Source organism: Oxyura jamaicensis, chromosome 3, assembly GCF_011077185.1.
Source record: "Oxyura jamaicensis isolate SHBP4307 breed ruddy duck chromosome 3, BPBGC_Ojam_1.0, whole genome shotgun sequence".
Lineage (NCBI taxonomy): Eukaryota > Metazoa > Chordata > Aves > Anseriformes > Anatidae > Oxyura > Oxyura jamaicensis.
Genome location: NC_048895.1, coordinates 6,498,651 through 6,524,781, shown reverse-complemented (window position 1 = coordinate 6,524,781; position 26,131 = coordinate 6,498,651). Strand labels below are relative to the sequence as shown.

General features: G+C 39.5%; 1 long non-coding RNA gene across 2 annotated transcripts; it reads right to left on the bottom strand.

Moving 5' to 3' along the window:
- On the bottom strand, nucleotides 1–25,849 carry LOC118164831. 2 transcript variants are annotated; one of them, XR_004749688.1, is made up of 4 exons: nucleotides 25,560–25,849; nucleotides 22,623–22,691; nucleotides 11,859–11,999; nucleotides 1–124 (listed from the first exon to the last, which is right to left on the bottom strand). It is a non-coding gene; the product is annotated as an uncharacterized LOC118164831 (long non-coding RNA). The 2 variants fall into 2 exon arrangements; XR_004749689.1 differs by lacking the exon at nucleotides 1–124 and adding an exon at nucleotides 10,675–10,792.
- Nucleotides 25,850–26,131: the final 282 nt, after the last annotated feature.

Genomic DNA, 26,131 nt, shown 5'->3' with positions numbered 1-26,131 from the left:
AAGATTTTGTCAAAACTTCGGGGTCACATGCATCAGCAAAGTCAAATGTTATGTCTTTGAAAATTGCCTACAAGCCAACATTTCTAAAGGTATCCGGAAATTAGATTTTCCGAAGGTAGAATATCTGGAAAAAACAAAAACAGAGATTTACTATTATTTAAGCTTTTCAGCTGCTCCCTGAGAAAATAAACTTGGAGATAAACAAAAACTTCACTGTTTTCCTACAAAATAAATAACAGTAACATTATACCACTAAACAGGAATCAGCTGTATAAACAGTTTACCTGCCTCTGACAGCAACTATAGAGAGAATTTCTGGGTAATTATATTCAAAGAAGGAAAAACCTAAGCTATGGTAACCTTTGTAGCCCAGTACATGATCAATATGAGGTAGAAGGTAGGAGGGGAAAATATCAAAAATGTTCATCATCTTGACTAAGTATTTTCAAATGTTGTGCTAGAAAAAGGGTGGCAATCGCGACTCTTGTCCTCTTTGCCACTTTAAGCTTGCCCAATAATTGACATTATAAGCCCTTAATTCAAGATTCGACTGTCTTTAACCAGTCAGTATCAGTTCAGTCATTTCTGAAATTGTCTGATTTTCTACATTCATTTCTACATTCATTCATACTTTGATTAATTTCAATAATCTAAATCTGAAGAACTCACAGATCTCAGATGGGCCAACCATGGGAAGGAGAGAAGAAACAAACAAAAAAATAATTTTCTCTGTATCATTCTCTGCAAACTTGAACTGTAACAACTCAGTGATCAAATGATTTGCAGTTGTGAACACTAAAAAATGGAAGCCTTTGAAATAAGTCAGCATGTCAGAATCATATCTCCCTCCCCTACTTTCATCCTTCCAACCAGCTCAGCATATGTAAACTTTTTGGTACAGCATGTTCAAGTTGTTCCCACAATATATAATGGAAAAATGAATGCTGTTGCGGAGCACAGGCATGTGTAATAAATATTTTGTGTGCTCGAGAGCCTAGAAATAGATTGTGGGCTGCATGTGTATTACAAACTTGTGTCAACATAGCTAGATCCATCAGGTGCATGAAGAGAAATGATCTTGATGGACACAGATGGATTTCAAAAACTGCCTCTACAGACTTATTTACAGCAGTAAAACTGTCATGTCCTAGTTGAGCTCTTGACAAAAGGATATAGAACAGAGCTTTGCTGATGGGGTTGCATCCACAGTACAAGTGAATCAGCTGTAGATCATACACTATTTGCTACTGATACAAATCACCCACTGCAAATCTGGCATGAGATCTGGGAATAAAAGTTGGGTGTTGAGGAATTACATCCAACACTTTCTAAGGCAGTGCTTTCTAAAGAATTGCAAAGGGTTTGTCTCGACCTTGCCTGAGATTTTGTACAGTCATCCTCAACAAAGAAACCAGGATGAAAACCCTCCCTCCTCTCTTCAACACTGGGTACCTCTACTTTTCACAGTACTTTCTGAACTGCTTTGTCTAGTAACCAGGTGTCTTGAAATAACAGACCAAAACTGAATAATCTGAATCCATTCATGCAATTTCAACTTTGTCATGCCTGTAGTCACTTGGCTTTTAGAGGGTTTGCAATAGAACAGAATGTTGAATTCCCCTTTGTGCTTCTTTGGACCAGACCCTCAGCTAGTACAAACTAACTTAACACAATATCACAAAACCTTTCTGTATTTACACCAGCTCAAGAATCAGCCTCTGTTTCCCAATGAGGATGTTGCTCTGCATTAATACTTTATCTTGTCCAAATTATTCCTGACATTATTGTAATTTGCAACAATACCAAGAACAAAAGGGAAAGAGTAACCACCAGGAATAAATCTTCTCTTCTTCTCTAGAGTACGTGCATGTAGCTAATATATGATCAACAGAAAAAAAAAATATATAGTGATGTGCCTGTAAGAATAGTCTGTAGTTACCCCAACCTGCTGCTTTGGGACAGACTTCATTGTTCCCTTCCTTCAGATGCTCTCTAGCCTCCTTCCTCACACCCTAGGCACTGTCAGTTTACTGTCAGCTTTACAGTATCAAGCATGTGATCTCTCCATTGGTACCCTGTTCAGTGTCATTTAAGCTTCCCGGTCTGCAAGGCCACCAAGGTCAAGGAACTATCAGGTGTAAGGTTTCTTAAGTGCAATGTGTGAGACACCATCTGACACTGTTTATAGATAGAGTTAGCCTCTTATTGACCACAGGATAGAAGTTAAAAGCATTGCTTTGGGAGTTCAAATGTGTTAACCTCTGAAGTGATGTTTGAATTAGGGTTATAAAGGGCCTAAAGTTTTGATCAGAGGCTTGGAGAATAAAAAGGATTTGGAAAAATTTTACAGAAGGATCAGAGTAGCTACACTGAGTCTGCCAACTGCTATATTATTGTTGATTTAATTGAGTCCATCTATCAGGTCTGTACATTATGTGATCCAGTTCCAATGATGTTTCCCTGCTGCAGCTGACAAAATACAGACTATACACTTCAAATGCAGTTGTCGGTCTTTAAAGCAGGCAGTTACAAAGCATGTTGGCTGCTCTAGTGATCAATAATGGGAAGGGCAGTGTACGTTGGACTAACTCCCAAACAATTAAATACTTGCCAGTGTAAAGTAAAAAACAACATGAGACTACGCCAAAAGCTTGTTCACTGTTTGGCAAACCGATGGTATTATAAACACCGATGGTTTGATAATCAGGCAAAATTAACAAAGCTGGAAAAGCAGAAACATTTTCTGAGACTTTTTCTGATGAATCCACTGAAGAGATAACAAATACACCTTCCCTTGAATTGTGCTCATATGCCATCTGGAATTCCCGATGGACTGTTTTCCTGGAAGCTGACTCACAGAGGAGTAGGTTAGATACCTGTGATGAATTGTATACACAAACTATGAAGATGCCTCTTACCCAGACAGAAGGCAACAAACAGTTTAAATATTTCAGAGCAGTGGAACTGCACTTTACAGACTGAAAATGAAGAATTCAGCCAAGCCCTGAGAAAGAGAGAAGGAAAGTGCCATGTCATGGTTCAGCAAGGGCCAGCTACTCCCTAAGGGACAAGAAGATGGGCATGATGGCACTGCCAGGGGACAGGCCAGAGAGGCAAGCAGGGCAGGCCTGGGGCAGCAGCTGGAGGCTGCCCCGAGCCCAGAGATCCAGCCAAGTTCATGGTGACAGAGCAAGGCTGAGGCCAGGCCAGGACATCAGATTGCAGGCCAGGCCTGGCTCAGCAGGGCCTAGGGAGGGCCGTGGCAGCCCTGGAGAAGGACATCCTATAGCACTGCTGGGGCTGGGAGTGACAGGCCCAGGCTGGGCAGGGCCATGCCAGAGCTGGAGAGTGACATCCTACAGCATTACTGGGGCAGGGAGTGACAGGCCGGAGCCAGGCTGAAATGCTGTCCTAGGCCATGGGCAAGAATGTCAGTAGAATCCCCAGGGACACAGGCAGGGCCAATGAGGGCCATTTTTGAGGGAAATTTCCTTAGGAATTCCACTGGTTTTCACTGTTAAATAAGCTCTCTTCTCATGCCTTGGTTTTGCCACAATAAATTGTTAAATATGTTGACATTTTAAGCACTGTGTGAAAGAATGGTAAAAAGATTCCTGCTTTATCTTATTCCAATGGCTACACTAAAGAAGTATGGACTTCCTTTTACTGCTCCACAGTCTTGCAGTAACTATGTTACCCCTCTTCACTCTTCAGAATTATAAGGCTTAGGTGCCAATGCTTTGGTTTATGGGTGGAAGGAGAGAGTAACTCAAGTCCTTCCAGCTGACATCCCCCTTGCCATTAATGCCAGGTAATGAGGCACGTTTCTTTGTTATCATGTAACATGCAGCCACAGGGCTGTTTCCCTCAACCTCTCCATTCAGATGAGGGCTGCTTTATTCCACCAAGAACAGGGGTCTGCACCCGAACTGGATAGACAATGCTTTGGAGATGTCATAGTGTCAGTCAGTGGTTATTGTTCATGTGGCCAAATGCAGCTGAGACCCTAACTAGCATTACAGAAAAGTAACAAGCCTGGAGCCTTAGAAAGTCCATACTTCCAGCACTAGATTGGATGGAAATGGTACTCCAAAAGTCAACAGTGAACTTCAAGGCTACAGACAGCTGAAGAGAGTTAAAGCCTGTAAAAAAAGCCATAGAGACAGAAGGACATTATATCAGCACTTTCCCAAACCAAAAGTGAGACAAGTGTCCAGCAGCGTGAGAAACATCAGCACTGTGGCATAAATACTTGTTAGACCCCTACCTCTCAAGTGCCTGAGCATATCACGGCTTTTAAGAAAGTGTTTCTAAGGGCAAAGTAAGGAAACATTTTTTGGGCAGGTGAGGAATGGAGAGATTGAAACACTAGGCAGCCTGTGGTGGGATAACAAACTGAAGCCTGATTCTCAAAAAATCATCATGACACTAAATGATTCCTTCTGTCTTGCAGTTGCCCCATCCCTCATCCCTTGACTTTCCATCAAAGACCTTTAAAGACAGCTACATCCCTCAAGGCCATGAATTCATAGATGTGATAGAAGACATTTGCTGAAAGTTGGGTGGGTCTCCTGTGGAAAAGGGAGGCCTAAGAGATTTCCAGCACTAAACAGGGCCAGTGGGCCTGAGTGGAGGTGAAAAGTGAGCATGTACAAACACAGGCCTCACAGGTTCAATGTCATATGCTCCTTTATGAGGCTTTCATCATTCAAAGGTAGGCACTTCAATATGGAAATGTGTACACATATCAGAATGGACAAGTGAAAACCTTTTATGCAGAGGAAAAGCTGAACAGAGGCTCATTTTAAAGCCATGTTCTTCAGCCAGAATGTGAGTTCGATTAGATGGACAAAACAACCAGAACCACAATTGGAAAATAAGCATGAAAGTGAATGTTCTTATCATTACCTTGTGTAGTCAACTGAGACAACTCTCTCTTAAAAAAAAAAAGGGGGGGGGGGGGGGGGGCAGGGGGCCTTTGGGGGAGGATCCCAAGCACAGATGATGATCTTCTAATGAGGGATGAATTTAAATCTCATTAGCAATTTTCTACCCAGCGTACTGGCTTATCTGAATCTCTTTCCAGAGGCCTGATATGGAGAGTTCATGCTATGGATTCCCAAATCTTGGCATTGCATCAGCCTACTTCCTTTACCGATTTACTCAAAAGAAGAGTTTCAGAATCAGTGAAACATTTTGTTTGCCATGAAGTGAAACAGTTTTTACTTTCAAGTATATTTAAGTATAATTAATGCTGCTTTTTAAATGAAGCATCATAGTACCTGAGACTACTGCATGTGTTCATAATTCTCTTCCTTTTTTTTTTTATTTTAAAAAGCTGTTCAAAATGTAGTAAGATTTTTTGTCAGAAATGTGCATTTTAGAAAGATGGTCCAGCTATAAGTAATGCACTTTTGCCTGCTGAAGACAAGGCCTTTTAGGGTTCTGCTTTTATTTCTAAGAATAAAATATCTTTATTTCTAAGAATAAAATGTCTTAAAGTTGCTAAGTGAAAGCCCATTGCTCTTTCCTCAAATCCACAAATACGGATAGTGGATTTGAGGAAAATCCAAAAAAAAAGTCAAAAATGACTTTAAATTGGGCATGTTTCCCCATCTACAGTGATGTTACAGGATAAAAGACCCAGATTCACCTATCTCCTTCTCTGTTTATTCATATCCAGACTCTATCTACATCAGTTATCTGGGATAATAGTCTCGCCATACTTTATAATCTTCCCATTGCATAGCTGAGGAAATGACACAGTAGAGGCAGCTATTAACCTTGCTTTTAAAGGTCATTTAGAATGCTCCTGTTACACACACACAAACCTCTGAGTTAGACTGGCCTTCAAAGACATTTCTGTTTCAAAGGATGGTGCATGTGCCTGGGACAATGAATATTACTAGAAACCAAATACTGTGGTGTGTAAATCAATACAAAACAGGGTAGTTCCTCTACCTCATTTCCTCATCCGCCAACTCTTTCTCACTTTCTCTTTTTTCCTTTTCTGTCCATCTTCTCTCTTTCTTAACTGTAGTACATGAAACTAAAGTGGAGTAACTGGATATAGAAATTTTAGTTTTTATGCTTCTGAGCCTTACAGAAGATGGTACTGTGCAATTTATTGGCATGTACCAAGAAAGACGAAACAAAGCAAAATCACCTAGCAAGCGTCAGTCTTAATTCCCCAAACTAACATTTCAGTGTGCTGCAGAACATAGTTGTCCTTCTCTAACCTTACAATAAAATGTGTGTCAAGTCCCTGTAGACCAGACTCCATAAATTCCAAGTCCAAGGCCATGCAAGGATTCCATCTGCCATGCAGTTATCAGTGAAATAACTGTCCCAGACAGGATATGTAAACAAATTGTCAATACAGAGTAATCTGCAGAACCAAAGTCCTGATGTAGACTAGTGAAACAAAATCTTGATGTCAGTCGAATCAAGAAGTCTTAAACCTAGAGATGACACCATAGCTATACCACCAAAAAATCCCAGGCAACCATGAAGAAGAAATGTAGTGACAGAGTGGTAAATAGTATTTACTTCAAGAGATGCATTCTGAAGCATAGATAGCCCCAGAGCTGTTCAGCTGAAGCATGCTAGGAGTGTGGGATTCTGAAGAAACTTTGACCATCTCACTAGAATATGGACCCAGTGTTGCCTATGCATCTTTCATCATTCAGCCTTAATTTTTACTCTGATGAAAAGGAAATGCTGTTAGAAAATGAATTCTGTTAGGACATATTCGTTTGTAGCAGAAGACACAAAATTTTACTCAGTACTTTATAAGGAAATGCACTGATTTGAGATGCAGTTCAATTTAAATAGTTTGCTGGCAAGCAGATGAACAAAAACCCTGGGAAAACCAGACTGGCTCTATGTGCCCTGTAATAGAAAACCAAAGTATAGTTCTAGAGCCTAATTTTGACCCCAAAAGTTTTATGAGCTCTCTCATAATGCTAATACCTTTTTTTCTAAGTCAGGGTCATTTTAGATGAATGTACAATCTGAACTACAATTTGCAGTTAATTCGGAGGGTTTCCAAGACCTCACTGACTTTAAAATTGATGCTTTGGATGATTATTCCATCCTAGCAGGAATCCTAGCAGGAATTATCAGATATTTAGAAGAGAAACCTCAGGTTCTGATCACTATCCACTTGCAGATTTTATTAAAAAAAAAAAAAAAAAAGTTGGAAAAGTCTTGAAAAATCATAAAAATGCAAGCTTAACTTTCCATGTTTCAAGAGCAGACTAAAACATAAGTTGGTTGACTTAAGGTAATATTTTAACCAGAAAGCACAAGAAGAGAAACATCTTAATTGACTGAAAATCCAGCTGTGGACTTAAAATAGAATTTAAAAAAGTCACATTTTTCATGTTACTAAGTTCAGCACTGTCTAGTCTTTGAAGAAATGGATTGGCTCGACAGAGCTAGCCGAAGCACTCAGCATTCACACGGGAACTCTCTTTTGCTGTCAACTGGCCCAAAAGCACGGCTGTGAGACTTACCATATCCTGACTGCTAGCTATTAAACATATCTGCTAGGGCCACCTTCATGCTTGAAGAGAGATTTAGAGATGGAACTTTTTAGGCTTTTTGTGGATGCTTTGTTCTGTTTAAAAACATCTTGGCCAAAGAAATTTTCAAAGCTGAGGAAAGAATCTATGGGCTGGATCCATTCCATTTTAGTAGTAATTAAACTCTCTGTTCCTAAAGGCCCAATCTAATCCTTAATGAAGTAAACAGCACAGCTCCCATTGAGTTCCAGAGAGGAAGGATCCAGTTCCATCTACTCAAGGTTCTTCACATGAACACTTTCTAACTGTGATCAGGACAGCAGTAGTTAGAAACAAAGTGAAGTGTTTGAAATGAGTATCTCTAGCACAATAAATAATATGAGACACATTTTCCACTATTGGTCCCTTAATGGAAACTCCAAAAAACTTATCCACAGTCTGTTATACAAGCATTCTGAACTTAAACCAACCACTTCATTTGTTGATTTCCATGTAACGCCCACCTCATAACCATATACATTAAAATCCTGCAGTGCCAAGTGTTTCAGGGATCTTGAAATGAGTCCCTGTTAGCACTAACTTTTCCATCTTCAAGGCCTTTACCCTACCCACTGAACTCTCCCCTTATTTCCTTGTTGCCTCATGACTCACCACAGAACCATGCTGTCTGTGCAATGCAACCAGGCAATCTCTAGCCGCTGCACTCCTAAACCGTCCTCACTCAAAAGCAGTTCAGTAGCAGTGTTCCAAAATTCAGCTGAGCTCACAGGCTTCTGGCTTCTCTTAGAACTGATCCTGGTTGGAGAAAATGCTGATTTGGTGAAATCAAGACATTCCACAGAACCATTTTTACTTGTTTTATTATTTTTTATTATTATTACAGAGGGAAAAATATCAAGAAAGTTTTCAACCTGAAACCTCTTTAGTTTCCTGACAGCTCATCTACCCAGAACACTGACAGCTCATCAGGTGGAGAGGCATCCAGCATCTGCAGTTTATTACCCAGATGGAGCCAGGGGACCTCAGGCTTCCAACTGATTACTGGAAAGCTCAGTAGCAAGACCAAGTATTAATCTCAATTTATAAGCATCAGGGACAAGGTTCTACAGAGGGTGAAAAATCACTGCAGCTGAACACAAATTAGCAAATGCCAGGGTATCTACAGAAGCTGTGGATCTGGCCCTTCTTTTGTGATATTTGATTAGAAAAGACTTCCACATCCCAAATGCTACACCGCCAAAGTTGAACATAAACTGCATGAGCAGGTATGTGGCAGGATTTGGGAAACTACATTGTGTTAATGATTCTGTGCTCTGATCAATATTCTACAGTCTCCCCATAAACAGGTTAGTGTTTGACAGAAGATAACAGAGAGGAAGCAGCAGGTGTCAAATCACTAGGGCTTTGCTAGATCTCATACTGCTATAATCCCACACAGCGAACATCTGAAAGGCTGTCTGAAGCAAAACAGTAATAATTGTACAATAATTGTACAAAACATATGAAATGTAATCTCACTGATCACTGTTAAATGTAGCATTTAATCACATGGGTCCTTGCTGTTGGGGGGATAAGAGAGGTAAAGAACTCCAATGAATACTCTTCAATAGGAAGATAATCAACCTATGGCTGTTTGTATTGCATAAGGACTTGATCATATAGCTGACTCTCATTTGGTATTTTTTAAAGTATTAATGGTGTATAAATCACATGATTAAAGCCCTTGCAGGGTGTTTTATAACTGTAGGCTCTCTCTATAAACTATAAACTTACTATGTGACCTAAACCTGGCTCTGTTTTATATATTTTTTATTCAGTTGCCAAGAAAATCAACTGGCAATGCTTCCTTAATTGCCTTCATAGACAACTAGAAAGTTTTCAAGGGTTCTTATCCAAACCTTTCTACCTGCCTTCACTGAAATTCTGTGAAGCTCTGCTCTTTAGCCAGAACGGCCTCCACCTTGAACCATCTGTCCCCACAAACCTGTGTTGCTCTCTCTGCTAGAACTTCACAGGGGCACTCATTCACAGCATAAAAGTTCCAAACCTGAGTCCACAGTAACCACATTTCTATTGAAACACATTTGCCCACCAATTACACATGATTTTTCCCATTCATGATATTTTTCCAAATCCCAGAAGCCTGTTTGGAGCGTCTGACTGGTCACTCTTTACCCTCTTATTTTAAGGGGTCCGGAGGAGAATGAAGGATGTTGTAGCATGAGACATAGTTCACTAACATGAGTGTGGAAGAGATCTTTGGCACTGTCAAAACCACCTGTTAAAATGAATATATTTAACAAAATCTTATCTTTCTCAGCGCCTTGAAAAGTTAAAAACTTTATCCCAAAGGTTTCCTTTACTCTATTTATTTTTTCAGATCAATTTCTAATACTGGTATTTAAAGATGGCCTCAATCTATTTCTGCCTGTAAAGTACTACATAACTTAGTAGTCTAAAGACAGGAAAAATCCCAGTCTAGAAATCCCTTCTATTTGTTTGCTGTTAGAGATTGGAAACAGATAAATATGTGAGCTGAGATGGTTCAACATAGGCCTAACTACTCAGCTCAGTATTTTCTTAAAAAAAAAAAAAAAAAAAAAAAAAAAAGCAATACAGGAAGAGACTGATAATTGGAAGAATAACAATGAAGTTACTCTCACAGCCTAGGAACAGAAAAGTCTATGAAGGCAACCATGAATAAAAAGTTCGGAGAACAGTTTCTTAATTTTTGAACTAGACCACTGGGGGGGAAGGAACATCTGTCACCAAAAAAAAAAAAAGGCCAAGAAGGACAGGACAGAGGGAGCTCAGCTTGTTGCAACCCACCAGCACTGCTATGTAAGTTTGTTTTACCCTGATGAGATTTTTAGCTCTCTTTGGAAGACGCATGCATTTGACACTGTGTTTGTTCTCCTTACTGTCACTACTAAACCCTTTTTATTCCCCTGAAGGGAAAGCTTAGTCACCGAATCTCTGTATTCCTTCTCCCATCTCCTCTGCTCCCCTCCTCTCTGACCCTCAAAGTACAGGCATGAAGCTACAGTTCTCTATTTCTTCCATCAGCTATTGTGGTATGAGAGTTCCACTAAGACATGGGCAGATTCCAAAAATAACATGCGAATAAGGACTTCTGTGTTTTTAAGACCTGACCCAAAATATTTATTTATCCAGAAGTTGAAATTCTCACGAGCAATGGGTGAAATTCTGAGGAGAGGAGATCTGCAGCAGGCCTGGACGTAACACTGAGTCTGAGGCAACAAGTGCTATGATACAGGGAACGAAGGATAAGCCATAAACCAAGTGTCGGATGAAATCTATATATTAACATTTTATAACTCGCATCAGTCACTTTTATATTAGAAAGGAGTGATAATGAAAGCACAGATACACTTAAATAATAATAGGGATTCCTACAAATTCGGCAGTGATTAACTACTGACAGTGCAGTAATTAATTGCTTATGGCAAACAGGAGATTCAGAATTTCCCAGGAGGCTTATTCCCCGACTGCAGGGTACCAGTAATTTCCATTGACTTCAGTGCCTCTCCTGCTGTGAAGGACTACAAATTTATTGGCTTCTGTGGGAGTTATGAGTAACTTGCATCAGAAAAATGAAACCCTAAAGAAACAAATCAAGAGTGCCTCTGTCTACTTCTTAAATCTATTTCAAATATTCCTCCTTCTGTTAGCTGGGAAAAAAAATTCTCAGCTCAAACTTACCCATCTATAGAAACTTCAAATTCTATCAACATCTATAAACAAACACACTGTCAGTGTAGAGCAGAAGTAGCAATGAAAACCCCAAGGAGCTGAAAGATTTCTCATGGAAGAAATTATTTGTAAAGTATTTGTCTCCCGGGCAGATTTCACCAGCTAACAGCCAAGAGGCCTTCACCCTGCAGATGCCTCCAGGACTCCCTCACTAACTTGTGTAGTCATCTTGCTGTAATTGTGCACTTTGTTTCATTTACCAGTGGAGAGCAAGCAAATTAAAAAATCAACCCAAATAACAGGTTCTATTTTCTGCCAGTCGTGTTTAAACTCCCATCCTGCCTATCTATGTCACTCTTCTGACAGTTTATCTGGTGCAGAAGAAGAAATGTTCTTTGAGAACCGTATTTGGAGAAAATTCATTGCTTTCAAGGAGACATAAATGCTAATATTTAATCTGTTAGGCCAGCAGACAGACAATCAGAGAGCTGTTGGCTGTTGGCCTACCTAGTCAGTTGTATCACATTTCTACTGCGGGGAAGTGTTTTCACAAAACCCGTGAAATGTGCATGTTTGGCAGCTAGGTGAGTGAGCAGAGGACTGTTGTAGATTTCTTACCGCTTCCTTGCAGACATCTAGCTGGGGTGACACCTGATGACAGGAAACACAGCCAGAGGATCTGCTCTGCTGTAGTGGCTTGTATGGAAGGAGATGCAACTGTAATGTTCACTGGCAGTGGCAGCACTGAAGGAATCACTCCTGGAAAAAAGGAATTAATACATTACTGTCAGACATTCCAGGAAGACTCCCACTGATGTCGGTGAAATATTGGGCATAGGTGAGGGAACAAGCATGAAAGGCAGGGCAACAAGAAAATGTATATAGTACTCTCAGTATTTAAATCAGTAATTTTATGTGATACAGGATTTAGGTTCAGCTGAGCTTTTCCAAACTAATGGAGACACGCACATCTGAGTAAAATGTGGAAATATGTCCTCGTAAGTGTCCCATTTATGAAGCAGATCAGGATTATGCAACAAGTTTTTTATTTTCAACTTTTCATATAAGAACAAGAATTCTTTTGCTTTGAAAAGCTCTACTGCCTTGGGACATCCCTAAAAGACATCATCATGGGACGTCTCAGACTGTACCAGAATTGTCAGATAAGTTTCAGTCATGTAGACCTCAGGAAATTGAGGGTAGGATTATATTACAGTAAAGTGGTCCAATACTACCACAGAAAGCCCATGTCCAGCTGGAAAGGCAACAGCATCTCACAGAGTATTCAGTACCTTATATGCTGGCAGAACAGTTCAGGGACATAGCACTTCTTCCATAGACTCATTTCCTTTTAAGCAGAAACTAGACCCCAAAAGATCTAACAGTCAGTGTGTACACAGGATTACAAGCAATGCATTTGCTGCAATTGCTTTGCATTTGTTGTTGAAGAAAGCATGGACAGCCTATATGACAGAGTAATACGGGTTCTGCTGGAAGAAGATGAAGTAAAGATACAGTTTTATAAAGAGGGAAGGGAAGAAAGTGAGGCTTCATCCTCCATTTATTATTTTTCAAAGTACCTGACATTCAGTCAGTTCCTAAAGCTCAAAAAGAAAGTTATCCCTCCAAAGTATTTTCATGGGCCCTGGGGCCAGGCAATTGCTGATGTGGATGAGTCAAGAGCATCCACTACAGAGGAAACAACTGCAGGAAGCAGGGAAACCATCTCAGATTTCCCCTGGCTTTACAGGCCGACTGTTAATAGGGAAACCCCACCTACACATTTTATAGGGTCAGAACCATAACCAGAGGCTATGGGATATACAGATTCTTGATCATTCCATTACAGTAAGGATGTATATTTCCAGTTAAGCTCACAAACAATGCTCAGTATAGTTACTCAGAAGAAGATTAACAGGACCTCCCACTTCATGGAAACAGTGACTGTTTACATAATATGCAATGACAGTAAATCATAACAAATCCTAGGAGAAAACTCCGAGAGATAAAAAAAAAAAAAAAAAAAAAAAAAAAAAAAAAAAAAACATGGCTTTCTTCTTTTCTCAGTCTTACAATCCATGTCTTTATTTCCTCATTCTGTGAGGATTTTTGCATATGCTTACCTTTCAGCACAGCAGTAATGCCACAAACTTCAATTAATTAATTTTCTTCCTTTTTAAATGAGACTCCTAAACAAGGATCCCTCTTGACAGCTTGTGTTCCCGACCACTAGGATGTAACTAGCACAATGCATTCCACTTCGCAAGGTTAAACAATCAGCATCCTAAAACCAGGGCTGCTATAAAATAGCACCACTATTGATCTCCATTACCGTGCTGAGCTCGACCAGCTGAGGATCAGACCCTGCCTACGGCGGTGAGTAATCTGAAGTGTGCAGAGGAGCTAAACAAATATACATCAGTGGGAAAAAGATTTGCAACTGGACAACTACTTTCTGAAGCTCATCTGTCATTGGAAATTAATTACTGAATAATGTCCTGCATCAGAAATCCTCATTCTATCATTTGTTATATTATAATACAACCTCATTTTCGCAAGACAAACAGACTTCATTACTTTTCCCCAGGGAACTGCTGCACTCTCTTCTTGTGCGTATCTGTGAGCACATGAGCAGATCCGTAATTACACAACCAGAACTCAGATTTGCTTAAATTGAACCATTCTAGTGCTAATTCTCTCAAAGGACACTCCTGCGAAAAATCATTTATTCCCTGCTAAAACAAAGGATTCAAGGCAAGAAAAGAAAAAAAGAAAAAAAAAAAAAAAAAAAAAAACTTTTTTTTCTTAGCCAGCATTTACTTGAGCTGCAGTTGCACAAGCAGCCAACATGCCTGTTTTGAAACCTAGAGTGTTAGGTGCTGTACCAGCACGTGGAAGAAAGAGTCTGTTCCTGAAGCTTTTCAGTAAAAGAACGTCTGCATTACGTGATGATGTGTAACTTCTAAGGGAAGGGATTGCCTGGAGCAGATGTGCATGGCTTGGTGCAAAAGTTGTGCATGCCTGCCAGGGTCTGCAAGAGTGCGAATTCTTCCCATCGGCGCTGGAAGGAAGCAATGCATGTCCTGAGAGCACTGCCTGCAGCCTCCTGCCAGCCCTCGTGATGTGACCAGGGCGTCCGATGTGCACAGCATGGAGAGCCCTCCCCCAGGATCTCCCTACTTAGTCAGGGGTCGGGGAGGGTTCCAGCTGCTCTATTAATATTATTGGTGATTTAATCATCAAACAAAGAAACAAAACTCCAAGCAAGGACTCTCACGTGAACTCCCTGCACTTCAGCACTTGCCCAGCTCCCGTTTGTACGGCAGCTAAAAGATCCAGTGGCAAAGACCATGTTAGTGACCAGGCGTCCTTGTGCTCTGGAGTGTGGGCTACGGCAACTAATAATAGATGAAGGTTTACATGTTTTTCTTGTGTTTCTGCTGGGGCTGCTGTGTCATTAATTCAGCTTGTGCCTGGCTACTTATGTTAAACATTCCCTTTGTGGCTTTCTCTAAATCTTAAATTTTGCATGTGACCACATGTAAATGTAAATGTGTATTTTTATGGTCCTGTAATCTCAGTGCTTTTAAATCCCCATTGCCTGAAGGCATACAGGGAGCTGAAGCAGAAAAGCTTGGTCAGGTTGTGATCATTTAGAGCTAGTTTATTTGCTCTTTCTGAGTGGATTCAGTTCCTGTAGAGGTTTTTGCCTTTTGTGTAATAGAGTAAAGATAAGATCTAGGTACCTAATTAACCCTGCAGGGCCTGTGAACAAGGCTCATTATAAAACAGTCAAACACATTTATATTTAAATACCTTATTTACAGGAATTCATGTAATATTTCTGAACAGCAGATCTACAAGTTACACAGTCATACCTTTAACCACTGTAAAGCATTTCCTTAAATAAAGATGAAAAAAAAAAAAATGCACTGAATTGGAGCTCAAAGTCATCTGGCTTATGCATGTAAATACCATGTAGTTTTAAAGACTACCCAGTAATAAATGAAAGTCCTGTCTGCAGGACACTGTAAGCTGTAGAGACCCTTCAGCTTCAACCCCTCAAAAAAAGTACATATTCTACAAAACCAGCATTGCTGCAGCCTGTATTGTGACCGGTAAACGCCACTCTGAAGCAATTTCTCTGGGGACTTTCCCATCTGTCCAGGGCAGTGGCAATAATATATGTGTGATCACAAATGTCTCTGGGGTCTTCTGGAAAGACTTCATAAGGAGTCAGGCTATTAAAAACCTCCTTCTGAAGTTATTTCGTATGTCTGTACATTTTCTGTGTCAGACAGTAGCAAAGCAGGGTTCTGGTATTCAATGCCCATGAAAATACAAGTTCTTGTCACACAGGCTCTAGTTATTTGTGAACAAAAGCATCCCCAGCAATGCTGAATTCAGCTTTCCCAACCATTTGTTCCTTCCACTCCCACTCCACATCCCAAAGAGACCAGAAAAGCTAAGTGAAAAGAGATCTTTGGAAATGCCTGACCCAATTTTCTCCTCTAAGAAAGGTGTGGGGATAAAAATGGTTATTTGTGGGTACAGTTGATAGTTCAAACCCTCACAGTGCCAGCTGATTTTGACCAAGCACTTGTCATATCCCATCGATTTGGGACGTCAGGAGCCAACAGCAAGATGCTGGTGATTAATCCCTCACTCATACATCGATGCATTACCGGGTGCAGCTCTACATATGTGTGTTGTGCATGGAGGCTTAAAAGCCAGGAGAATTACTGCTGCTCCTCATGACATCTTGAAGGGCAGCCTGGATTCAGAATGAGGCCTGGTCAGTACTTAACTTTGTTGTAAGTGACTGCCTGGCCAGTGAGTAGGATAAATGATGCCACTGGGACTGAAATGTATCTTAAAATTAATCATTTCCTTAATGGCTTTCCTGGAGAAGGATGGGTTTAAATACACATTTAAGGGTATTTTCTGATGCAAGGCTTGTGGGAGCGAAGATCCTGTCACAGGGAAATTCTAAGCAAGACAAAGCTACGTAGTGTAATGGATATTTTAAAACAAAAGACACTATACATTTAATTTATTTTAAATTCTATATCCTGATACAATTGGTAAAAGCAACCAATTCTTTACCTGCTAGTTATTCAGGAGAGGGAATGAGTTTTTGATGGGATTTACATGGCACTTGATAAAGCAGGAAACTTGACTGGTGCAACTGCACTGTACTACTATAAAAATAAATATAATTGTGTATTTTTAAAACTCTTTAGCTTAAGATTCTGCTTGAAGGCCTAAAATTAATACTTCACTACCCAAGACTGCTGTTTAAATAGACAAATCCTTGACTGCTTCTATAAGTAAATCCATGATTTATATTGTGATTCACTTTGGCAAGAGCAGGAAAATCCCAAATCAAGTTACTCTTCAACCTGCACTAATAAATCCTGTGGTGACATGAATTCTTTTTTCAGTGCTTCATTTTAAAGGAGTCATGTGGTTTTTAATAACCAGTCTTGTTTCCTCTTCATCCTATTCAACAAAGCAGTGATAACTGCAAAAGCATCTTAGGCAACACACTGCAAATCAAATGCCGCACTGAGAAATATCTCTATGAAATCAAGTTTAATGAAATATCAAAATATTACATGTGCAAGTCTTGGCTGCTGGACAGTACTTTGGAACGCAAAGCCAGTTTCCCTAGTCCAGATTAGTCAACATCAGGTTCATTGGTCTAACATTTCACAAAATATTTTCCCACATTTGTCCGACTGCAGTTTGAAGGGTGTAGCTGACAACATAAATGTGCCCTAAGGTGAAAATCCCTAAACATTTCCCTCAGCGATCTTTGAGTCTGGACATTACCAATGCAGATGTCTGTAATCAAGAGATCTCTACGGACCCGCTAATTATTCCCTAGACTTTTCCACTGGCAATAAAAATCCCATTTGTCGCAGCTTGTTTGCAGAACTGCTTCCACTTCCACAGTGGTGGCATTAATTAGCAAAAAACTGTGAAAATTGTTGGAATTTATTGGTTCAGAAAAACTCGCTAAGCATTGCTCCTAAATATTCATATAAATTCAGCCATGGCAACAAGTCCTGAAAGCCCAACTTTCTCAGTTGGAGCAATTTTTCATGCTTGTAGCAATAAGTGGGAAATAATGGGGGTCTCAGATTCACATTAGGGAAGCTGCTTCTGTGACCTCTTCGTGCAGATGGATGGTGAATTTCTCAGATAATAAATCAAAGTTTCCTGATGGTATAGTGGCATCTCTTGCTGAGGCCCGGAGAGCTGCTGGCTGCCCTCTATTCAAAGGCAGCAGGCCTCTAATCTGCAGGATGCTTTCTCTACAAATCTTTCACTCAAGATCAGGAGATACTAGGGCCTCTATAAACTGCCCAGGCATTTGGGGGAACAGCCGGCACCCTGCTGGCAAATGGACACTTTTCAACTTCATTGACATCTGTCACACATGCAAAGAATAGAAAGCGATCAGGAAAGAAGCCACATTATGACTTTCCCATCAGCAGGGCCAGCTAGGTCTTTGTTCTTAACAGATGTTTAAAAGGTTCATCAGAGCTACCGTGCTTAATAGTAGCTTTACTAAGAGAATCTTACCTTTGGGTTTTAATGATCATAGAACATTTCTCTTTTTTCTCTTGATTTTTTTTTGCATTTGATTACTTTTCCTGTAGGAATTTCAAAAACATTAAAAAAAAAAAAAAAGATGCTAGTTTTTCCATGCAGTTTTTATTAACTTTCTTCTGAATAAGTCCCTGCAAGGAATACTACACCAATTTTTATTATCAGAAATATATTTCTTAAGTGACAATCTAACTCCCAGAATAGCAATGCATTCATTTTTTTGGAGTTAAAGCTTTTTCCCCAGTGACCCTAAAATAAGCATGGGAAAGCAGTGTTGTAAATATAGTAATGAACTTCAAATTAATATAATTTTTTTGCTCAACCTATATTAAAGATCAGTTTGGAGCTAGGGATGCCAATTATTGTACTTAAGTAACATTAGGATAAAACTTAAAATGATGCTCCCTTGCTAATGAAAAATGTTTGTGTTATAAACACAGATGGCAAATCTTGCATAATAATTTTGCCCTCTCTGAGTGTGATGTATATGCACAACTGCTGTATCAGTTCTTTTTATGCAAGTATTTCCCTCAAAAAAAAATAATAAAAATAAAAATTAAAACAGTCCTGTAAAGAAAGGCATTTGGTACAGAAATAAGAATTTACAGCTGAGGTCTGACAATCTGTGGGACCACGGGCATACTTCTGGGACTCAGTTTCTTCAAAGGCTGATGATATTTTAAGTACTTTTTATGGCATTGTGATACATACTGATAAAAAGGATTTTAATTGCTTTTACATCTATCACAGAAATGAATACAAACTGTTCATTCTGAGCTTTCTCTACTGGCTTCAGCAGAGTCAGTGTAGATGACATAATGATAACTGAGAACAGGACTTGGCCAACTGTCTTCACTCTTTCTATTGGTTCCACCCAAGTCAAGTAAATTCAACGGTGAGGTGAATGAGGCAAGTAGGACTGGGCCAGAGGTATTTTATATAGAGATTTTGTACAAAGACCATGTTGAGCTTCATCTGGCAGAAGTATGGAGATAATGTACTTAGAGAAAAATGGGGGCAGAAATCTCAACATGCCTGAGACTGACAAAGTCCTAGTTCTGCAGAGGCACCTTGGGAAAGAAATTTAACTGCTGGTGGCTGGACAAAGAAGATCAGTGACAGGCTGGAATCATCAATCACTGAATACTGGCCATGGCATAATATCTGCAATTTAAGATTAGGTGCAAGATTAGATGAGTAAAGGATAAGGTGGGCTTAGAAATGGGTCCTGGTGAGGCGTACAGCAAACAGCTAAGCTCAAAGCCAGCTGGTGCACTGGGCTCCCAAAACTGCACGAGAGCCAGAGTCATACAAATGAGTCACAGCTGCCTCAAGCCATCGCAATGGAGAGTGATGAAGGGCTACCTGGCAATGGAAAGCAGTCTGGATCCTTCCACCAGGTGACAGATTTTTAATAACCGTCCTCCTCTCCCCAGCCTCTAGTTAGAAGACTTGTTTCTGAAAGCTGAGCCTGACTGAACAAACTTAGCAGCACTGTCAAATTTAGCAGTCTTCAGAGTTTTAATGGAAACGTTATCAAAATCTGTTGGGCAGTAAATGTGCTTTTAATGAAGAGAACCTCTTTGTTAAATATTAACATACTGAAAGCATTAACATAGTGTTTAAAAGAGTAGGCTCATTCCAAACACCTTAAAACAAAAGTAACTACAACTTTCCAGAAATAGGTTTTCATTCACTCAGGAGTTTAACAGTTAAATATCTTCAAAGATCCAAAGTTTAATTATTCAGACCCTGGAATGACTTTTTGAAACTGCCTAATTCTACTAAAACATGTCATTTTTTTTTATTTTTTTTTTTTTAATAATAAATGGGCTCATCTAAAATACAACTGCAACTTCCTCATAACAGTCTCCCAGGCTGCCCACAGAAGGTAGCCCGCTGCACGGTCAGTCCTGGGTGTCTGTACCCAGCACAAGGCTGATGGGGCTCAGTTCACCACTGCCAGCCCAACTCGTGCTCAGGGCTCAGGTCTGGAGCACTCTACAACCCGGTGAAGTATTAAAGAGTGCCCTACAGATTGTAGGATATAAATGGTGCAACCTAAGTCAAAGAGTGTTCCTATCCTTAAAGCTACTCACACCTCAAGTGCTCTACCTAGAGCACTCTCTCTTGCCAAACCAAACTCTGGTTGGTGGAAGGGAAAATTGTGTACGACTGCAACACAGCCAAATCAAGGCAAAGACGCCGCCAAGGTAAGTCAGTGGTTTTCCCAGCTCATGATAAAGCTGGCCCATATAAAACATTCAAAATTTCAACTCTTTATGTACTTATTGACTCTGCTTTCAAGAAGGGAAATGATCTGAAATCATTCTAAGATGATTTTTCTATTTTTGACCACAGCCAGTTTAAAAATTGCAAAACTGAGATTTTCAAAGTGTTGTTTTGTTTTCTGTTTGTGTTCCAGAAACTGCCAAGCACACTATTGTTCCATTCCTTCTATCAGACTGGACCTTTTCTGTTATAACTCTATGCAGAGGGCACTTCATCACTGATTTGAAACAGTCTAGATATTCCGGAATATAAATAGTCTAGGTGTGCCCTTAACTATCTGCAAGTACATTTAATACTAAGAATATAAAATAAAAATATAGATACTAAGGAAGTACATTTAATACTAAGAATCAGTGCACAGCAAAGGTCTTAAGACAAACAGCACCGATGCTGAAACACGGGCAGTTACGGTTTTTAGCATTTTATCATCAGGTTCTCTTTCTAGCATTACAATATAACTTCAGAAATAACCTTATGCTAGTGCTCCCATGCACCCAGTATGTAATCAGAAACTGCCATCATTTCTCACCTATTGTCTTATTTCATGGAAGGATTTCTGGGTTCTTTTTTTTGTTTAGGAAACTCCTAAAGAATGCTGAACATGTCTTACATGTTTTAACGCGTTATTCGAGCACATTTAAAAGCTAAAAGATGTGTCTCCTTTCCGTGGACCAAATCATTTCCTCTGTGTAAACATGCTTAACATTTTAAAACTTTCATACATGAAAAAAATAAAAATTAAAAAAAAAAAAAATATCTGGCAATCTTTTCCCCAGGATTCTCTACAGAAAATGTGAATACTTCATACTCCTTCAGTGTAAAGGTGAGAATTCATTCATCCTCAGAAATCTCTAGCTTCCTTGCAGTTGCTGCAGAAGATAAGGTAATGACCCAAAATCTGCGAGGGGACTGCCCCATGCTGCGACTTCCAGCCTTGTAAAGGCCACACGGAAGGTTTCATCTGTCTCATTAACTTTCCCACTGTACTAACCAGAAGTTTATTATACAGTACTTTTCTCTTTCAACTTTTACAGTTCATGTACCTCAGCAGGAGCCTGGACACAATGACCCAGGACGCCCCTTCCAGTCCCAGGTTCCTATTGAGATACATGAAAGCAAATCACAAAGGCTCCAACACAGTATTTTTAGAAACTTTGGATTAGATGAAGCACAACAATGGAATACATAAGCTCAACAACAACCTTCAATGTAATAGACAGACACAAACCATATTGTGTTGTATATAAACTATACAAACATTTCCACTTGATTTCCTAAGGAAATGAAGCTTATGCAGCTATGCCGTCTGTCTGTTCATCTGTCTCCCCCTAATAACTTTCAAACCCACTGGCACATTTCAATGCAAGTTCTCAGGGGAGAAGCAGAAGACTTGGAGATAATTATGTTCCTACAGGTCTTGTGAAAATCAGTCATTGCACAGAGGTAAGAGACCTAAACCAGTTCCCCAAGCAGAGGAAAATCTCCCTGAAGGTGTGGAATCACTGGTTACGTGTCCAATCAATACAAATCACCTTACTTCTAGCCTTTAACCAGTATTCATGTAGATCCACAGCAGATGCAGCAGAAGCTGACTTGTGCCCTCTGTCTAATTAAGGAGGATCTGGGAAGGATGCAGGGGTCTCATGAAAGTCCCCTCAAATGTGTATGGGAGACATAGGATATGGTTCGCTAGGAAACTGGGCTTCTGCTGCTCCTGGAACATCTCCTTATATTTTTTTCACTAAATGAATCAGATAGTTTCTGATTTTAATCCCTTGGCTGTACTGAGTTCTTCCATTGGCCTCCAAGGGTTAGAAATCCAGTACCCAGTCACTCATGAATGCCTAGCCACACTAGTGGCTGCATTTTTAATTTGAGATTGAGAAATTTATTACTGAGCTAAGGATTCCTTCAGATCTTTCAGAGATGCTTCTGGAGAGGGCATGTTCCATTCTCCTAACCTTCCAGTAATTCATTAAACCACATGAGTCCCAGCTGACACGCAAGGGTTGTTCTTTCTCACACTAAAATTAAATCTACCTAATTCTATTCTGCCAACCTTTGCTGGAGGGTGTCCTTTGGAACCAGTTCATCTTCCAGCTATCAGTTACCTTCCTTTCCCCACCTTCTGCCTTCTCTTTTTATACCCAGATCACCTACACAAATCCTGCCATGTTCAGAGGTGTTCTGAGACAGCCATTAAATTCATGCTAAGTGGGAAGCAAAACAAGAAGACTCTTCTTGAAGCTGTGCTGCTGACATGCATCACATGGAAAAGTTCTGTGAATGTGGCTGACTCCAGCATCCTGTGGAGCTTTCTAAATCCTGTCACTGGGCTTGAAAAAATAAAATAAAATAAAATAAAATAAAATAAAATAAAATAAAATAAAATAAAATAAAATAAAATAAAATAAAATAAAATAAAATAATAATACCTTTGGGTGCAAGAAAAATCCCGCTGAAAGAACTAACCTGCTGAAAATCATCTGACAAGGTTTTCAAGCCACTCGGAAAGTGAAATTGAGCAAGTGGTGCAGCAACCTGAGAACGGAGCAGAAGGAAAGGAAAGCATTAATCCAAATGTACCTTGAAGTACAACCCTCACAGATCCAGCAAGCTTGTCCTCATCATTTAACAGCTATTAAGTATTTGTACACAGGGAAGAAGGACAGATTCATTGCATGTGAGATAAACAGAATACTGATGCCAAGTTGGGGAGTCTTTTAAAAGTCAGGTCAATACAGTCAATAAATTAAAGACCGCAATGCTTTGCACGCTTGGGATGGAAAGCTTCCTCCCTTTCCAAGTTATCTGATCCTTCTTTTGAGGAATTACAGTACATATGAAAGATTTCTAGACTGTGATTTTGAAAAAGGTTGACACTTGCATTTTTTGCTGAAAGTGAGTTACTTGCTGGGGGTGCAGTCATATTTTTAAAGGATTCACCAGCAGACCTTATTTTAGTAACTGTTTAACCATTCTGCCCATAGTGCATTCCTCTCAATAATTAATGAATGAATAATGCTGTTAAAATAGTGTTTTTTAGGAACAACCAAGCAAAAATGAAACTGCAGTCACGGCATCTGAACATACAACACGTTATCCTCTAAGCCCAGTATTGTAACTCAGGTGGGCACTGTTGCTGAAGTCATGTTATTTACATGAGTGTGAATTGTGAGAATTGGACGTCTTTTCTTCCTAATGAGTTATTGATTTCAGCAGAGTCACTCCAAGCAGAAAATCCATACATTAACAGGCTGGCTTCATTCACCAAGATGTGTTATTTTATAGCACTACTGAGAAAATCCAATGCATAAAGTCCTTTCAGCTACTCTAGCCAAGACAGATTGATGTGCCTCTTAGACAGAGATCTACTCTTTACAGTACTGATCAATAAGAAAATACCTGAGAGACTCCTCCCTCAGAGAGGTTAAGAAATTCACAGGTCTTCAGTATGGCAGAGACCTGAGATTTGGAACTGGGGAGTGAAGGAGAGATTCCATTTATAGTACACAGAACTTCAAGAGATTTCCAGCTGATTTCCTTGTTTAAGAAATTCCAGTTCTTGAAAACCAAAAGCATGTGAGAAAATAAAGAAATATACTTTTAAACTCAACAGGATGTTAAAGCGGATGTGTTTTTGAAGAGAGAGAAAAAAAAAAAAAAAAAAAAAAAAAAAAAAGGCAGCTAGATGCCAGAAAATAGAAGTCCCTTAAATAGTTCAAGCACAGAAGCTTTCTATCCAGTTCAGGAAAGCCTCCCTGTTAAGAAAAGGTGTTTATGCACACAATTACATGTTGTGTATGTAGGATGTATTTTAGTATGCATTTGAGTGTTCTCAGGGCCTGGATCGTCAGTCTTCTACAGAATAAATGTGTTCAACAGAATAGAGATCGTCAGTCTTCTACAGAATAAATGTGTTCAAATACATTCAGATCATCTCCCTAAACTGACGAAACACACTGGTAACCAAGCTCAAAAGGACTTTTTAGGAAGATTTTTTGTAAATACCCTCCTTCCCCCAGAAAGTAGCAAATTCCTACTTGAACCATTTTAGGTGTTAAAGGTACTCACTTCCTTGTGGCTTGCTAACTGACAAATATTTCCAAGTTAAACATTGATTTTCCTTTGCCTCCTTTCATTCCTGTCTTGAGCAATCTCTTGGGTTATGGGATTACAAATGGAGCACCTATTTCAGGTTTCATGGACATCAGAATCGTTAGGTCTTTATATGGCAAACCTACGATGGCCAAATCAAACTGCAAACTTAGAGTGTCCTATAGCTTTGAAACCGAAGTAGTTAAAGTTAGCAGAGGTATGATCTGGCCACTATCTGGCAGGAAATAGTTTTGCAGAGATAACTGAGTGGAATTCTATGGCATGCAAAATACATATGGCCATATTAGATAGTCTTGAGTTTCCTTCTGACCTAAAATCCATTAATTTAGTTATGTTTCCTTGGTAAATGAAAGCGTAACTTTTGACAAGATGCAGATATATTTGCATCTTCACTACATTTCTTCTGTACCTCTTGAACTCAACAGTGTCCCAACTTTGGACTAACTTCACTGTGATTTTACTGCCTTCTGTTTATGAAAGTACTCACAAAAAAATGAATAAAATAAGCACAGCATCCTATGAAAAACATTTAAAAAGTAAAATGTCAGTGGATTAGACAAAGCCCAGAACAAAAACCTTCTGAATTTTGGGTCTGCTTTGCAACTGGTTCCCAAGAGACAAGTTATTTGCTTCATTTTTCTGTCTCATTCTTTTTCTTAAAAGTAAGAGAAAAGCTGCCTGCTTGCTTTTCTCTCAAGCATATTGTAAAAATTAATTGATTTTTGTTCTTGCTTGGTTTATTCAGTTTAATCAAATTTAACAAGGCCCTCATCCAGCAAAGCTCCTAAACATATACTCCACAAACAATTGTACAGACTTCTGTAGAAGCAGAACATCTTGAAATTGACCTTCAAAACTGTGATTTTTCCTCTTGTTTTCCTGTGCACTCACAGGTTTACTCGTACATTTGGGAACTCCTGTTAAAATGGATTTCCCCTTCAACACATGCAGCGAGATGATCTCTAAGATGAAACCTGCCACCCAGTTTGGCTTCTCCGCACCCAGTGGAAACTGGACTGATAAATGCAGGGAAGAGGAAAAGCTTGTTGGAGAGAGATGTAAGGGAGATGAACGGAGCTTTTGTGTTATGAAAAGAGAAATGATAAAGAAGGGAAGGAGAAAAGGTTTCAGATTCTACTCCATTTTTTTTCAGGTTTAGGCAGCAGTCACCCATCCTGGTTTCTAAGGATCAAAACAAAAAAGAGTGCAGTGGTTCTACACCATCAGGGGTATGTATATCCCAGAGTAAAAGTGCCTAAATGGCAGATTTAAAGCTTAGGGAAACTGTACCTTGAAGAGGCTCTGATACATGTCAGTCACACTCTCACTGACAAATTAGGCTCCAGCATTAAGCGATGTTGCCTTTAAGAGTGAAGAAGGCTGATGGTAAGGCAGACTACTGTCAGACCCGTTTATTTGGAGTACCATAAAACTTCTGAGTACCATAAAATAGTTGGCATAAAGTGAATAAAGACAATATACTGTGCGGGAGACAAAAGAATTTAAATATTTCTACCAAAATCAAAGCCCTTCTAAATGATAGAGATAAGGAAAGTTTAAGCAGTAGATTTTCTTTCTAGCCAACATGAAAATGGTCTCTTTTCAGGTAACAGCTGATTCTGAAGCCACAGGTGATTTATATAGCTTAGTTAACTCAGGCAGTTGAGGCACGCTATTAAAGGTAAAAGAGTACTATAATGTAAAATGGTGCAGAAAAAAAAAAAAAAAAAATCTATTACTAATTGATAGCTGAAAATGCAAGGTGGTATGAGAGGGTCAAGAAAATATTAAGATATTATGGTGTCAGGGGAGAGAGACAGAGGGAGAGAGACTGTTAACAGATGAAGGAATAACCCAACTAG